This window comes from Pieris brassicae, chromosome Z (genome assembly GCF_905147105.1).
Source record: "Pieris brassicae chromosome Z, ilPieBrab1.1, whole genome shotgun sequence".
Lineage (NCBI taxonomy): Eukaryota > Metazoa > Arthropoda > Insecta > Lepidoptera > Pieridae > Pieris > Pieris brassicae.
In genome coordinates, this window is record NC_059680.1 from 11,927,629 (window position 1) to 11,941,398 (window position 13,770).

The 13,770-nt window shown below is 33.6% G+C and overlaps 1 protein-coding gene across 4 annotated transcripts in view; it reads right to left on the reverse strand.

Annotated features, from left to right (window-relative positions):
• LOC123718659 (tetratricopeptide repeat protein 39B) overlaps positions 1–13,770 on the reverse strand; it is a 62,623-nt gene that overhangs the window by 32,488 nt on the left and 16,365 nt on the right. Inside the window, exon 1 of one of the 4 annotated variants that reach the window (XM_045675348.1) lies at positions 1,465–1,577. The exons of the other annotated variants lie outside the window; for them this stretch is intronic. The gene's annotated coding sequence lies outside the window, so the exon portion shown is untranslated. Of the gene's footprint in view, positions 1–1,464; positions 1,578–13,770 lie in introns of those variants that run through there. 4 annotated transcript variants of the gene reach the window in all.

Consider the following 13,770-nt stretch of genomic DNA (forward strand, 5'->3'; position numbering starts at 1 on the left):
CTAATTAAATACAAGAAGAGATTTAAAATTAATTGTTTTCATTATTGCGTAATAAGTTTCATCTTTATCAACCTTAGTTTTGTAATTTTAATATCATCATTTGATTCTAAAGCTGCACTATGAAACGAGATGAACGATATTTACTTAGAAACTTCACTGTCGACCACTTCTTAAGCAAATTCCAATCGAACGGTATCTTCCGTTGGAGAATAGATAAATGGTTAGAGACAAAAGACAATTGAATTTGGAAGAATAGGGCCGAGTCAACGAGTGTTCATAATTTTTAAAATTGGAACCATAACTAAGCAATCTATTTTTATTCCAACGGATACTTTACGTAGAAAACTAGAAACAATGTATGTTGAAACAGGTAATGAAAATGCTTTATAGAACGAGTAGATGAAAATACTTTAAATAAAAATAGTAGAAATCCAAACGTAGTTTAAAATTGACGTTTTTGGATTCAAATTGATATTTCTAGAAATGCTTACAAACTCACTGGAATATAAGCAGTGTTTTGCTCTCGTGCTATTACAGTTAAATACTATTAAATTACCAGGCGCTCAAAGTATGACAACAATATTACGTATTTCTATGCATTGTAAAATGCATCTTAAAACAAGAGCATAAAGGTACATTTTACACTTATGAGATTAAAAAGTTATATGTTATCAGTCTCACTATGAGACCATGGTAAAGACCTTGCTCCTAGCTCGAGACGCGAAGCGAGCAATACGAACGTAACTTGACACTTTCTACGGATAGAAAAACTCCGGATCATTTCCGGTTTCCGTGTGCAATACTTTTTACATAAACCTTATCGATATATAGACATCGATTTCGAAAGTGTTTCGAACGGGGTTAATTAAGGGTTTGAGTTATGTTATTAATATCATTTATGACATTTAAAAACATATAAAGCAAATTAAATTCGCACAAATACAATGCAAACTAGACAATCGCGTTGCAATCATAATCCGGTACAAGATATATGCATTAAAAAAAACAATTCCTTTGTAACAGAAAAAGTTTGAAGTTAAAATGTACAAGTCGCAGGAGTTATATTGACAGGATTCTTTCACCTATAATTTTAACTAGCTACTTCGGTATTTGAAAATTGAAAAATCTAATTAGAAAAAAACCAAACCCAATGTATCAATAAGAAAAACCGATACTCGACAAACAGTTTTCACCCCCCGACCTGCAAGCGTAAATACAAGGAGAAATAACAAAGTTCTCCTCGTATTTGCACTTGCAGGACTCACTGGACGTTACCGTGCACCCGTCTTTATAAATTAAATCAGAGAAACTATTTCCACGAAGAATTATTGCTTGTTTTTTCAACCCAACTAGTACCACAAACATTTATGAAGTGAAGTTACATCAACGGAAAATCTACTTCAAACATTTTAGTTCTAAAAACGAGCGAAAAAAAAAATCGCAAAGCTTAATTGTAAAACTTACTGAGGGGAGGCGATGGCTGGCGCGAAGCCGACTCCGAGGCACCGTTAAAGTTACCGCGTCATTCAAAATGCGTGGTTCCGCGACGCTCGCCAGCCAGATAGTGCAGCCTCCTGGGCCTGTTGTAGCCGGGTTGCCTCCGCCCGCCCACGTATTAACTATAGCCGCCCCTTTGCCGCCCTAACTTATATAGCAGTTTTCCAACCATTTCTTCAAATATCAACTGCGCAATTTCACAATTATTTATGCATGAGAGCAATAAAATTAAAAAATTCGCGCATGCCGCGATGAAACACTAATCAAATGTTTCTGGGTTCATTTATATTACTAATTTGAATATTAATAACTTTATTAAGATGATTTACGAAGACGACGATGAGAAGAGATTGAAAAGAAAAATTATCTCACTATCAGAGTTGTTATTTATGTTCTAATACAATTATAGTCGGTATTTATCATAACCGATTCATGAATGTAGAACATCAAAGCACAAAGACAAGCCGCACGAGGAGAAACTCGAAATATACAGCTGACGAATTATAATAGAACCTCCACGAGATGGTTAAATTATTGTTACACGGAAATCTGTCGAGTTCAAAGCTAACATCATTATAGATATTTGTCTCGTAACAGATGTAGGAATATAAACTAAACAGAATACAAACACCAGTTAGAATATCATGAAAAATATTTACAATATTAATTTGCTTTCTTGCCGACGGCGCATCGACCACGTTCCCAATTAAAGATTCAAATAACACGAGGCCGCCGTCGTTAATCATTATACAAATTTTATTTGCGCGTGCATGGCGCATATAATTAATAATATACACAAATTGATTCCTGACCAACATGTATATACACAACGTGGGGCAAACGAGCACACAGCAGGCCCACCTGATGTTAATTGTTACCGCCGCCCATAGACGCCGTCAGGCCCACAAATGCGTTGATTGCATGTGTTGTTGTTGTGCCTGAACTTAATAAAATAATGATAATAATAATAGATTTTTACTCATACCTTTACGCTTCATACATTTATCATTATATCATCTTATTATATATATCTGTGCCCTTTTCAGGTAATGTGCTCCTAACAATACCGCCATTCCTATCTGCAATATGCCACTCTCCGTCGCGTACCATCTCCTTAATATGGTATTTCCACCTTCTTCATTATGCTGTATCTTATATAGTATATATATATCAATATAATACATAAAGTTAAGGTATTTTTTACTTTGTATGTATGCATCAATTACGTCCCATACTACGAGACATTTTTTAAAATAAATGCGGCTAAAGCTACTCTTACCAAAGCTTACAAGTTTATAGGAAGAAACCAAATGATAAATTTAAAGGTTTCATGGTCATAACTGTTGTTTCTAACTAAATCAAGAGGTTATCATGATCAACAGAAAAGAGCAGTGTTGGCTTAGAGGCTTCTCATGCCTGAGGTCGTAGGTTCGATCCTCGGCTTTGCACCAATGGAATTTCTTTCTATGTGCGCATTCAGCATTCGCTCGAACGGCGAAGGAAAAACATCGTGAGGAATCCGGCTTGCTTTAGACCCAAAAAGTCGAAGGTGTGCGTCAGAGACAGAAGCGGCTCTACAACCTTTTCTGGTCTGGGTCTCAGATTTCTGTATCGGTTTCATGATCATTTGTAAATCTGTCGGTGCCAATTTGGTGTTCAGCCTCCTGCGCCGGACACACGCCGTCGGCTTTTCGGGACTAAGCCAAGCCAGTTTCCTCACGTTATTTTCCTTCACCGTTCGAGAGAAAAATCCATAGATGCACAGCCGGGGATGGAACCTACGACCTCTGGGATGAGAGTCGCACACTGAAGCCTCTAGACCAACACTGCTACAAAGAAATGGCCTAAGTAATATTAACGCACTATATAGATATAACTTTGGCATAAAAACCGTGATGAGATTTTTCAGTCCAGCATTTAATTATAAGTTATGTCTTCAAACGCCGATAACTTTCATTTCTGACATCTGTTTTCAATGACAGAAATGAAGTTGCTAAGAGCTAACATTAATCTAGATGCAAGAAACTTTTTCTAAGAGTTTTAAGATAATGATAATATCTTAAAGACATTCAATTCCTAGACTTTGAGACGTTTTAATTCTATAAATCACAGTCTAAATGTAAACCTCGGACCGTTTGACAGAAAAAAATTCTCTTGAATATTAGCAACACAGTTTTCTAAAATATTATTAGGCCAGACACTAATAGAGCATCTAATAATAATAATAAATTATGTAACAAAGTGAACGCTATATTTTAAATTAATTGTTTATGTTCATCAATTATTCATTGTAATATTTTGGAATGAAATATTGCCTGCTCCTCACAATTTATACTACATTATTATTGTAATGGTGCAATGTTTGAAATCGCAATATAATCAATAAAAATTAGGCCTTTATTTAACCGTTTATTACTATTAACTAATGAACTTTACTATGTACCACGGCATTTTTACTAATCGACCCCGGCTATCTTAGCTTCTTATCCTGCCAAAACCTCATCTTTTCTCATCTCCATTTGCTTTATTATCATCCCTAGCTAACCCTGGTACCTTTTTACCTTTATTTTAACATATGTCACAATAGTTAAATTTAGTTTTGCTTTTAATCTAGTTAATCTTAACAATCTATATGTGTGTACGTACGTGATTGATACCTAAAGAATAAACGTTCTTTGTAAACTACTTGTTGCATGTATCAAAGTTCAAAGCGCATCGTAGAGGGCATATTCTGAATGAATGCTTGCTTACATTTCAGTAAGCTCCTGCTTGTTTTCAAAGAAACTTACACGTGCGTCCCATATACTTTACAAGTACGTTCTATAGCGGGTTTAAATATTATTTTCAAATACTTTAAGTTTATATCAGACATAGACATTTGTTCCACAAGTATGGAAATATGGTTTAGCTGTTCCTTGGAGATGCTGAGCTGATATAGCTCCATCACCAAATGGCGATGATGATGTAAAACTAATTTGGAAACATAATAAAGGTTATATTAATATATAATAATAACTAAAATCGAAATTATGAATTTTATACATGGACACAGAACTTAATTTATTAACATTGGAACTCTTGTTAGACATGTATGTTTTTGTTTAACCAACAATAACAAAAACATAAATAATTCAGTGGCGCTACACCAATTTAGGTCTCGCACTCAGATTTTTTAATCGGCAAGTTGCTGATCAGCCTCCTGTGCCTGACACACGCCGACGACTTCTTGTGTAGACCGGCACGTCTTCTAAGACATGCCGGTTTCCTCACGATGTTTTCCTTCACCGTTCAAGCAAATATTAAATGCACACCTAGCAAGAAAGTAAATTAATGCGCAGCCAAACAGGGATGAGATTCGCACGCTGAAGCCATATTCCATCATAAGCTTGTTTTTATTTCCGAAAGAGCCACCTTTTTTTAATTTCTTATACAAATGAAAACTGAATGCGGGGCAGCCTACGAGACAGCCATGAAAGTCAGATCAGAAGTCTTTGGGGGTCCTTCTCTCGAAGGCCGGCTACGAAGCCATTAAAATGGGTGTTCATGGGCTGCGGCTTTCACAACCGTTTCGTAAGCTTTTTAAATAATTGGAGGTCGCCTTCTAGGGAACCTTCACAAGGAGCTTATTTTACAGCTTGCTAGTTCGTAGAAAAAGAAATTACTGTTACCAATGGGTTGCGAAATTTTAATGACATATTTTAATGATTTAAACGAACGCATTGATACATTAAACGTTAAAATGAGGCACGAATGGTATGTAACGTCAAATCGATTGCTGAAGGCAGCTACTGAAGAAAGTAGTTGTTTGAATTATATACATCTTCCTTCGCTTTTAAATGTTAATAATACTCAGACAAAGGACGTTTCTGTTTGCCGGGACATAACGTCGTTCAAGAATTTTATTAAACTTTCAGGTACATTGCGTATATCCGCGAGTTTGATGCCGGGACAAATAATTTCGTGAAAATTATATTTCTGCAAAATTTATAACATATTGTGAGTAAAATGTTAAATTTGATTTGAATCTAGACACCCTGAAAAGGTATCTTTTGCTTAAGAGTCCCCTAACAATTGTAATGGAGTAACAAATAAACACTTATTTTCTGTAATTTTAGGGCTCGAAGGTTAGATTTGCACGCACGCACCTACTTGGCTATTTGCTCAGAGTATTTTGTCTACAATATGGCATATTGGTTACGGCCAAAGCCTGTCTGTCTCAGCCAGCGGAATAAGTACGGAAGTAGTCAAGGGGATTACACGACGTCATGCACACACAGATTGCTATAAAATGAGGAAATCAAATCGTTTGGGATTTGTTCTTTATTTAAACTGCTACAAGGTATAGTGGGTGGAGTGTTTTAATACTACTAGGAAAGTTTTAATCAAGTTAAATTTTAAATTTCATAAAACCTAAACATTCCTTTATTTTTGAAAAAAGAACATCTACATTCTAATACAAACAACCACCACGAAGCTATTAATAATACTCGCCAACATGAATCCGCAATCCTTGGAAAATATATTTTTTTTATACGCGCTCTCCTTTGATATATCATTGCGGAAGTTTAAAATAGCTCCTGCTAATTTCATTAAAAACTCCGGACTTGCATAATTTAAATAATTTTGAAATATTGAATTAAGTTTTTTTTTTGTTATTACTTTTAAATGGAAGTTTCTTGTTTAGTATGAAAAGGATAAAACTGTGAGTTTGTATCACAATGAATAAACTCTAAAACAACTGAACCGATTTGAGCAATTCTTACACCATTCTTTAACGTTCTGTGACGTGGTGCCCTCGTGGGTCACCAAGTCAGTAAACCCAAGGAATATGTTGCAACTTCCACCCTCGGCCCAGGAAATGACCCAGACCTCACGGTATCAATGGTAGCCCTACTTCCGGCCGTTTCGGCTAACTTAACCTAACCTAATGACCGGAACTCGAACACGATACTTTGCGTTGCGGTACCAAAAGACCGAAACACTGCGAATATTCAACATTATGTTATTTAATATCTTAGTAACATAGAATATACATTTATTTTACTTAGTTTATTGAAATGTTATAAAGCAGTGAAAAACTCGGAACGTACATTTTCAGTTCGCAGAAAACACAGCGTTCCAATATTTTATTTAGTTATTAGTTTTTGTGTATTTGGTTGGTCTATTTTCATAAAAAAATATATCAGACGCGTGTGTATACCTTACATTTATTTATTTTTAAATCCGAAAAACATGTATGATTAAAATATACAAGAAAATATGACTCAACAAATGCATACACAATTATATTAAAACAAACAAATATCAGGTTAGCAAGGAAACAATTAAACAGTAAATAACTAAAACTAAGTATAAATCTCATTTCAAAAATACAGTAAGTAGGAATATTGTTAAGAAAAACACTTTTTGAACGGATTGAAGCTATGTATTATTATTAAAAACTTATGATTATTTACATAATTTTAATTTTTTTTCCGACGTTTCGCGTGCTTTTCAGCTTTCTGATTAATTCAGCTATGTAAATTTGAACTTAAGAATGTATATAATTAGGTATATACAATACTATTTAATATACGACCATTAGTATGATATATGTGTATAATTTTTACGTAGTCAAAAGCGCGAATCTATTTGAGTTGTAAATAGAATAATCGGAGCATACTTCATAATAACGCCCTCACTCCTAACCGGCTAACAAAGCATATTTGTAACGTAGGTGTCTATGGGCGGAGATATTCTCGTAACATCAAGGTTTTTATTGTACCATTAGACGGATAATATCGACAGGTTTTCATACTGACATAAAATATGTTTTTCTTAAATTCAAAATAGCAGATCTTGGCCGTCGACTTCTTACCTATTTAACATTGAATTTATTTCATAATAATTGGTGTGGTGGTGACAATTTTATGAATTCTCAGTGGGCTCATGATTCGAACGCACCGATTAATATGAGCTCCGAGAGCAGAAATATAATTAATTTAAAAGCCGTCTAAACTTGTTTATAGTATCACTAAATTTATTAGTTCTAGGGTTGTTAACATTTGCATTTTTTATCTTTCTAACTTATAAGAAGTATACAGTGTTTTCGGGGCGTTGCAATCAATTCATCAAATTGGACAATATATTGAAACTAAATGGGACTGCTCAGTACTTATATCTACTCGTACTACTAGTACTAGAATCTAAACTAAAAAGTATATTTTTGAATTGTAGTTATTTCGGTTTAGACAGTAACTATTTTAATAGAAATAAAAATTGAATAAATATTTGTATCAACATCGTTTGTATAATAAACCTTTAAATTCCAGTGATAATTTGTAGATAGGTCAATAATTATAACAAAAGCAATTCATATACTTTCAAAAATCAACTCAAAAATTAAAAAGCAAAATGCAGTTTACTGGCCGTGCGTCGAGGCTGTTGACGACTCGAGCCTAATTCCGTTATTATTCGAAATCCATTCAATAATGTGCCACTCACATGCCAAAAAGCTCCCCCTTTAGGGTACTAGGTTAACGGGTTTTCAGATCGGATTATTATCTGATGCATTTTATTGGCTTTTTCAAAGCAATATCTTTTGTTACATCGCCAATGTAATCTGTTAAGAGCACAAAATTATGAGCCTTCAAGCTCACTCTTATAAATTTAATATTAACATTTTAAATATAACGTATGTTTTACGTTAATTTGAAATTATTATGATTTTTTTTATAATTTCCTTATGCTTTTACGAAAAGATAATATTTAAATAATAAGTAACCATTTGTGCTAAAATGGTATCTGTTACCCTCAGATATCATCTATTTTATGGGCCCAAACAGCTCTTCTGTGCCAATCACTCTTCACTTTACGTGCAAGCGCTTATATAACACACAAAAATAAGCATGTTCGATTTTCTCAGCCAAACTGTTTTTTAATGATAAACAAAATATTTTTTTATATATCACAGTGGGCTGGAGGCTCACCTAATGTAAAGTGACACGTATAGATTACTATAATAATGTCGGTCAGTCTCAATGCAAGACGGCTCCCGTTTAACACGTTTCTTTTATAGACAAGTACGTTCTTCCTGGGCTAATCATACAATTATTGAACTAAAATCCTCATTCTAAATCAGTTTTCACAGCTTATATCGGCTGCACAAAATTCATAAAAGAAAATTTCGTTTTCAGAAATATTGTCGCTTCGGCCATCTCATTTCACTTTAGGATACATAGCATATGAATTATTATTTTAGTTCAATTTAAATAGATAACTGTGTACACTTTATTATTACGAATACCAATCCAAACATATTTGTAAACAGTCCGCCAATATTAGACAGAAGGCAATCCATACGATGCATTTAGACGAATGTTAAATAGCGGAAATTGAAACCACTATTAATTTACCAAAGCGACCTGATCCACCCTAAATGTAATAATAATCTCCCTATTGAATAATACCTGATATGCCGTTTTACCGAAGTTATCAATAGTCAAGATTATCGAACCTGATCTTTTTTTCATCCGAGGTGGAAATGCATATCCGCATCCCCCGAACGTTGCGACTGGATGGGACTCAGCCCACACAAAAATCTCTGCAGATACTGGGTGAGCAATACCCACTGAAACCGACTACTCCATCTCGAGTAGTTCCTACATAGCCGCGTTACAGAGGGTCCGAGGTCACTCTCGCATTCTACCGGGGCGTAAATGTTATGTTCGAAACCTCGTTTCGAAAAGGAGGAAAGGAGGTAGGAGGTGGGCATCCTCTTCCTATTTACTCCGCGTCAAACCGGTTCTAGGTTAACCATAAAATATCGATTTTCCTTTTTTCAATCCTAAAAATCTATCTACAGCGAATATAATAAAATGAGAATCCTGGATTCCTTGTTTTCATATACTCCAAAGCTATTACGTTGATAAGAATAATTATTTTACCATTAGAATTCTACATTGTCCCCGTTAAACAATATAATATTTTCAAAAAAGTTAATAATCCTTTTGAAATTTTTTATAAATGTAAACTTTATGTGACGCCATTACACGCCACAAGATACATTTCATTAATTCCAATATTTTTAAATCGTGAGACCCAACGTCCCTGGACACGATGGCAGTAGAGTTTACCAATTAATAAAAAAAAAACTTTATGTGAATTTTAAAAATAAAATATAAAGCGTTTCCGAATTGAGAGTAGAAGAAAGTGTAGTACATTATACTACAGTTTTATAGAACACATCAATGTCTACAATAAAGTGTAATATACGATGTCTAACTATTATATATTTAATCGCTTGAATAATGGCAGAGGGACAAAGTGGGTAGCAAGAAAGGCCCACCAAGGCAATGAGAGATGTCACCCTCTTGCACGGGGGATGAGGACCTTCAAGAAATTGATGGAGAAGATTGGGAGAAAATGCTCAGATAGAGAGAAATGGAACCACTTGGAAGAGGCCAAGAGGAAAATTTTAAGTGTGTGCATATTTTGGAAAAGTGGATGAATCTTTCAACGAATAAAAGGCTTAATTATTAATTATTAACATATATTTAATAAAATCCAGATACTAAACGCTGTCATACTGCCATCTATGTTCAGTGTATAGACACGGCATATAATTTACTCGCATGACAATAACGAGTTTTCAAAGGCTGTCTCAAAAAATCAATACCTGTCCCAGAAAAATATTTATAAATTGCTGGAATACTTTTTACATTCATATTATAGTTATTTGAGTATCACCACTATAATGTACGCCCACATTAAGTCTGAATACAAAATCGTTTCTTCTATCAACGTAGGTTTATATTGTATGGATTTAGGACCGAGTTTTACATCTTTTATGAGACTTTTCTGACTAAAGAAAGCTCTATGGGAGCTTTTCGAAGATGACAATCGTTTTTACAAATCATAATTGTATAAGTAAGTAGGTGGAGGCGGTGTCTTTTAGTGTTTTTGAAATCAAATAATAATAAGTTACCTAATAGACGCTGCAAAACCTAAATGATTTTAGTCTATTTTTATAACTATTAAAAACAATCTTACTTACATTCAAAAGCCGAAATGGAAATTGGGGAAATCTTGTACGGAGAAAGCGCACGATAACCAGTTAAAGTATATAACCTTCGGCATCGATCCTATACAATGGCACTGACACCACTTTGAAATACCTAACTTTTCCTTAAAATATCTTAAATTTAAAATATAATTTCGTTTTACAATATAACTCTGTTAATGATAAGTTATCTAAATAGTGCCATTAAAGAAATATGTTCCGGTTTGATTAATTTTTAATGGAAATCGCAGAAGAGCGCCTTTTGTTTAATAACAAATTAGAAAGCATAAATTTTAAGACAATTATGAATTAAGTGATACAGCCTATGAACAAAGAGCCAGAAGGCCCGCAAGTGCGTTGGCAGCCTATTAAGAACACGAGTAGATCTTAGGCCTATAACTACTACTTTTGTTATTTATTTCCAAATATTAACGCTTTTGCATATTGTCTTCCACTTATGATAGGGCAGCATTGTTATATACATATATTTTTTTGGCATAATCTTGTTGTTTAATAAAAATCCAGTCATACACAAGAAATTTTACGACTGTTTAATACTTTTCATTAAATAAATGTTACCGTGACAGTCGTTATGTATGAGTTAACCTGTAAACTGTCAGAAGTTTTGAATACTTACAAAGCTATTGGTTACACATATGGAAATAAATTCTGATTTAATTGTAATTAAAACATATAATATGTACTGCCTTATATTATACGTTCCGCGTAATCTATTACGCCCCTAATTAAAATAATACAATTATTAATTTGAGACAATTACGCTGCTACATTTTAGATAATAACAATTGCATTATGTAGTGTCTACACTTGTTATATCTTGTGTCCTCTCGCTAGCCTTTAAGAATTCACAAGAATTCTTGTGTGACGGCTATTGTAATAATTCATTTAGCCTATAAACATCTCATGAGTCATAAGAGAATATTTCAGCCTTTAATAAACGGAAGAAGCCATTATTTTAATGACTTACCTATCATTAAACTGTCTATAATTTTGTGCGAGGACTCTGCGCTGCATCGGATATTACGTAACCTGATGCTGGGCCCATGATTACAGATTCATTATGATAGCAATTCAGTACTTCGTAATATTAGCCTCAAATATTATTTGATAAATAGAGTAAAATCCTAAGTCTTCTTATCGAAAACTAATTAAATTTAGATTAAACAAAGGTTTTTGAAGTTCTACTTCTTCTGGCGCGTGAGGGAAAATATTATGAGAGTAATTTTTTACGATGCGTGCGCACACTGTCCCAAAAAAACGGACACCCTGTTAGCTATAGTCAACATAGTATTTTTGTGATATTTAAATAAACTTTACTTAAGAAAAATGCGTTTTAATAAAACTTTCAATGCATTAAACCCCTTTTTTCTCTTGTTAATGTCGCTTTTTCTACAAACGTAGAAAAATACTTTAAAAAAACGCGTTTGCATAAGGACACACACGTTTTTTAAAATAAGAAAATAATAAGTCTATGACAATTATTGTTAATTTAATCTTGAGCTGTGTATATGAGTATAATATATTTATTATATTCATATATGTATTGTATACATCGATGATATAAGTGTCTCACGGGCCAACAGAAAGTGATTATTAATGTCATACTTAAACGTGACAAGATATGTAAACTGTCCCTATAATAATATTAAATAATGGAAAATTAAATCAATTTATAAAACCCAGTACTGACAACACTACAGGTCAAATCTACGAAGGACGTTTTCTATTGAAGATGCCCAGTTGGTTTTGGGTTGCCGAAAGGCGAGAAAGGTGGGGAGTATCAGTCTAAGAGCTATTATTTTAGTGGATTTAGGCGCCCTTAAATAGTAATTAGATAAACAGATATAAACAAAGCCTCATACCAAAAATGGCAACGCGGCTGGAGAATGATATGGACCAAACATTATATTTGATTTATACGTCTAAACGTATTCCTTTCATCAATTAATGAGTCACCGCCAAGCGTTTATTTCATGGGTAAGGTATAAGAAAGACTTTGGTTGAGGTACCACAAGTTCTTAAAGAGAAAAACAATGACTAAAACAGCACTCTGGTCTGTCTAGAATGAAGCCCACGATGAAGTTATTAGCTCATACATAACTTCACGTTTGTATGGCCGTAGGTTCAGCCATTTATAAATCACGAGGTGTACCAAATATGGATGAGGACGAACTGAAACTTTATCGTCTGTTCGTTAGTTTTATAAAAACCGAAGTCATTATAATCACAGGATTGAGGAAAATATTAATAGTTATTACGTAACGACAAAGTCATTGATCGAACGTCCTCTAAGATTTATTCACAAAACGCGAAGATTATCTTAATATGCAATGAAAACATATTAACTTATAATTACTTTGTTGATTAAGAGTTGTTTAAATATTTTTTTTTTATAAATGTCCAAATCAGAGGTTGAAAAATTTCATTTCAAAACCCTTACATTAAATTCGACTTTTAGAATTCTAAAATCCATTTCAACGTAAAACTTATAGGCGAGGCTTAGTGATAAATATGACGTATGTCAAATCCAATACATTTCCGACATACGAAAGTCTTTTATAGAATTTCTACCCTTAGAATTTCTAAAAGTATTTCCCACGATTTTGTATAAGAGAAGTGAAAAGTCGCATTCCATATTGGAAATACAATTTTTTACACTATATATTTATTATACAGGAAATGTTTTTTTTTCATTGTATACGCCATAGTGCAGGTTCGATTTGAATAAATATGTCATTGTTAGAATCCGACATTATATCTGATGAACATAGCTATAGAATATTTCAAGAAAGGTTAGGGGTCTGTAAGAAATCTTCGATAATGTAATCACTACATCGCATACGCTGCGAAAACTATTCATTATAGAAGTGAAGTACATAAGTTGTATAGGAGACATATCTGCAATAAAATACGATGCACTAATACATTTCAGCTACATTATCATCATTTTTTAAAAGCACAAATTGAATCAATGTGGTAATAAAATATCATGTTTTATCTTATAAATAGTTTTCTCTTACATACATTAATACAATTACGCCATTACGCAGAGCATTGAAGTGGATGCAGAGGGTGGGAGGGAGGAAATTGAATTTATGTATATAGACTATAACATAGTTACGGTCATTCCCGACCTGTCAATAGTCGCATTCGACAAATACCGTATTACTAAGGGTTTTCATTTATCAAAATATTCATAACTACGATTTTTA